At 39.1% G+C, this 4,464-nt stretch overlaps 1 pseudogene; it reads right to left on the bottom strand.

The window, feature by feature from the left end:
* Positions 1–1,883: 1,883 nt before the first annotated feature.
* On the bottom strand, positions 1,884–4,248 carry LOC108543089 (CCA tRNA nucleotidyltransferase 1, mitochondrial-like; annotated as a pseudogene).
* Between the last annotated feature and the right edge of the window lie 216 nt (positions 4,249–4,464).

The raw sequence follows: 4,464 nt of genomic DNA, 5'->3' as shown, positions 1-4,464 counted from the left end.
TAGAAGAAAAGTAAAGTAGGGTCAAGACATCTAGCATTTGGGGATAAGTCAGATAACAGATAGAATTTCAGAGAGAGTGGTCGGGGTCTCTTACCTGAAGACAAGTGAGCAGAAACCCAAAGGAGGCAAGGAAGCAAGCCATGAAGAGATCTTGGGAAGAGTGTTTCAGGCAAAGAGAACAACAAGTACAAAGACTGGGTGAGAGTGGTTGGTGGGTTTTAGGAACAACCAATAAAGTCATAGTGCCTGGGACACTGTGAGCTAGGGCTAGAGTGATTGAACATAAGATCAGAGAGGTAGCCAGGAAGATCATATTAGACCCAAGCACAGATTCTTTTTTAATTGAGGTAAAATTTACATACAGTGAAATGCATAGATTTTAGGATTAGATAACTTTTTTAAAATTTAGGAATAGGATCTCACTTTGTTGCCCAGGCCAGAGTACAGTGGCTTTTCCTAGGAATAATTGTAGAGAACTATTGCCTCGATCTCTTGGGCTCAATAGATCCTCCTGCCTCAGCCTGCTTAGTAGCTGGGGCTATAGGTATGTGCCATTACACCTGGCTGAGATACATTTTGACAAGTATATTCCTTCATGTAACCATCACCTCAAACAAGTTACAGAATATTTCTATTTTGGCCTGGTGCAGTGGCTCACACCTGTAACCTCAGCACTCTCAAAGGCAGAGGCTAGAGGATTACTTGAGTCCATTCAAGATCAGCCTGGGCAGCACAGCAAGACTCTGTCTTGACAAAACATTTAAAAATTAGCCAGGTGCAGTGGAATGCACCTGTGGTCCCAGCTGCTTCAGAGACTGAGGTGGGAGGATCATTTGAGCCCTAGAGTTTGAGGCTGCAGTGAGCTGTGATTACAACACTGCAGCCTGGGTGAGAGAGTGAAACCCTCTCTCTAAATTTTTTTTTCCAATTATCCCTAAGAGTTCCTTCATCTCCACTTCCAGTCAATCTCCACCCTGTCTCCTGATGCATATGGTCTAGTTTTTCTTCTTCCCACCACGAATTAGTTCCACCCATTCTAGAACTTCATATGAATGAAACCATAGAGTATACATTCTTTTGGTAAGGCTCTGTTTGTTCAATATGTTTTTAGATTTAGTTATGTTTTTGCATACACTATTAGTCAATTCTTTTTTTAACTGCTAATTAGTTAATATTCCCATATATAACCATTCCACATTATTTATCTATTTTTCTGTTGGTATTCATTTGAATGGATTCTAATTTCTGACTATTATGAATAAAGATATTATTTTATATAACTCACTGTGTTGACATATCTTTGTATTTCTCTTGGGTATAAATGCTTCGAGTGGAATTGCTGGGGCATAGGGCAAGTGTATTTTTTCCTTTTAATGAAAAAAAAAACCCTGCTGAACAGTTTTCTAAAATAGTTGTACCTTTTTTCAAGTTCTTTTGAGGCACTCATTTATTTATTTTGGAATTCAGATAAGAACAAACACATCATAGACAGTCATTGTACAAAGTAATTCAGTTATCTCAATTGCAATTAATAAACATTTTTTCTTCAAGACAGTTAACACTTTTTCAGATCAATCTGAGTGCCACCTTCTGCAAATGCTAAATTAAAAAAAAAAAGTCTAAATAGATTAAGAGAGTAGAAGCCAGTTATGCTTTTCTCAGTTGGAACTATTTCAACAGAACTGTTTCAGTAATATAAATCAGATCAAGAGGAGGTCAACTTCAGTTTAATTCTTGAAATACAATTCATAAAATAAGACATTTATGTTTAAGAGGTCCTTTAAACTGGCTTTTATTGTACTGTCATTTCCAAAATCTCACTAAGAGGGAGAAGGAAAAAATAGCCTTATTTAAAATGTTCTGACTTTTAGTAGCCACCAGTTTTATGTCTTCTTTATGCCATTTAGAAGGGAATCTTTTTCCATTTGGTAACCACTTTTCTTTTCTTTCTTTTTTTTTTTTTGTTTTAGAGACGGATTCTTGCTCTGTCGCTCAGGCTGGAGTGTAGTGGCACGATCTCAGCTCGCTGCAACCTCCGCCTCCCAGGTTCTAGCAATTCTCCTGCGTCAGCCTCCCGAGTAGCTGGGATTACAGGCGCAGGCCGCCACCCCTGGCTAATTTTTTTTTCTTTGTATATTAATAGGGATAGGGGTTCACCGTGTTGCCCAGGCTGGTCTTGAACTCCTGAGCTCAGGCGATCCACCTGCCTGGGGCTCCCAAAGTGCTAGGGTTATAGGCATGAGCCACCGTGCCCGGCCGGTAACCATTTTTTTCCCAGTGTTCTCCCAGCTGTTGTAACAGAGCCCCAATTTCTTTCCCTGAAGAGATCCCCACTTTCCTGATGTCGTGACACTTGCAGGAAATGGGATTCACCACTGCTACATTTCCTTTCAGAGACAGTGCTCTCCTTGGTACCTCAGTAGCTCACATACACGAGTAGTTGCATCACGAGCAGTTGCATCACATTCCCTAGAACCTATAATGAAGTCTTAATCGAGTTTTAATGGTTCTGAACTATCCGTTGCTTTAACTAAATTTTCATATTTTTAACCATAAATAATCCAAGGCTTTTCTCTTTTGGTGCAGTTTCAACCTCAAATCCACTTTTGCAACATCATCCTATCATTTCAATAATGAGGCAAAAGAGTCATTGACTTTGATGAAAACTTTCAACATTTTACTGACCTTATTAAACTCTTCTAAACTTTAATTAGCAGGTAAACCTACATAAGGAGCCACATCAAGATCACAGATAGGGGAATCAAATGATTTACATGGTTACCAACATTTTCTTCAGTCCCACCCAAATCGTCATTCCTGATATTCCAGCCAAGTGTTTTGCATTTTCTGCAATTGTTTACAAAGTCTCAGGACCATGGTCACCAGGTTGCTCTACAATTGTCCCATAAAAGTGTAGGAAGGTCTAGCTAAGTTGGGAAGAATATTAAGAGGAAATTTCAACCTGTGCTAAGTGGAAGCTCATGAGTTTCTTATTTTAATTTAGCAATCAACACTCTGAGAGTTTCTACAACTCCTGGAGCATTTTGGAAGCTTGAACTTGAATATTGCAGCAATTTTCATGTTTAGTTAAAAGAAAACATTTGGATTTTGTTCTAACTTATCCTGTTCAGATTGTGGCAATTAATATGATTTTGACACTGAATTCTCTAAGGTGTTTGGACCTTTCCAAATAATGTTATTTGCAGTTCCTGTTATTATTTTCAAGGATATATGTAAATAATTATAAGATTTCATTAGTAAGAATATTTATCAGTCAGTCATGATTCGTACAAGTATTTTTAAAAAGCCAGTACTCTTATAAAACCTGAAATATCTTAAAAGTATAAGATAATCCTCTTTTATTTCTGTTTGGCATGTCCAACAGATCTAACTTTCTTATTTTTTAAATCATAACCATTAAAGTCATCAAATAAGGTATCATTAAAGTCTTAAAACAGAATTTACAGGGACAGCCTTGTGTTCAGCATCTTTCTGCCGGTCAGTTGTGACTTCGATTTCAGCATATCATCCGTCAGTGGCAACATCAATCTCTAGTGTAGTAATCTTAACATTTTCTTTGTGAAGCCTGGCAGTAATTGTTCTGCGCTCTTCTCCTTTGTTGTTTATCATCCAAATCCTGGCCGCCTGAAACATCGTCTTCATCTGAGTAGGAGTGGCAGTGTTGGCAAAGTCTACATTTCCAGGCTTTAGTCCATTGAATAAACCCCTCACTGTTCCTGCCCTCCTGCTTTTTTCTTTTTTCTTCTTCTTCTTCTTCTTTGAGATAGGGTCTCTGTCAGCCAGACTGGAGTGCAGGGTTGCTATCTCAGCTCACTGCAACCTCCACCTCCTGGTCTCAAGTGATTCTCTTGCCTCAGCCTCCTGACTAGCTGGGACTACAGGTGCGTGCCACCATGCCTGGTTAATTTTTGTATTTTTTGTAGAGACAGGGTCTCGCCATGTTGCCCAGACTGGTCTTGAACTCCTCAGTTCAAGCAATTTGTCCATCATGTCAGCCTCCCGAAGTGCCAGGATTACAGGGTGAGCCACCACACCTGCCCCCTCTGCTATTCTTAATTCATGATTCTCTTTCACAAGTAAATTGTAAAACTCTTCAATCCTTCTGAGAAAAGTGACTGGAATTATGAATACTGCCACTTCATTGTAAATACACGTTGCTTCGGAAGGCAGACTACTACAACTACAGCTCAACGCTGGCCTGTGCAGAGGATACACGGGTCTCAGCATCTGGAGAGAATGTCAGCAGCCTTACAGGGACCCCACCGATGCTGCACCCATATTTCCTTCCCTTCAACAATGTTCCAGAGTTCTGGTTCTTCCACATCCTACCCAACATTTAGTGTCATCAGTCATTTTAAATTTTAATCTTTTTTTGTAAGTGCATAGAACCATCTCATTGTGGTTTCAATGTGCCTTTTTTTTTTTTTTTTTTTTATGTTTTTA

Source organism: Rhinopithecus bieti, unplaced genomic scaffold (assembly GCF_001698545.2).
Source record: "Rhinopithecus bieti isolate Rb0 unplaced genomic scaffold, ASM169854v2 scaffold_23925, whole genome shotgun sequence".
In the NCBI taxonomy this organism is placed as follows: domain Eukaryota; kingdom Metazoa; phylum Chordata; class Mammalia; order Primates; family Cercopithecidae; genus Rhinopithecus; species Rhinopithecus bieti.
Note: the sequence above shows the minus strand (reverse complement) of the source record. Positions and strands in the feature narration are given on the sequence as shown.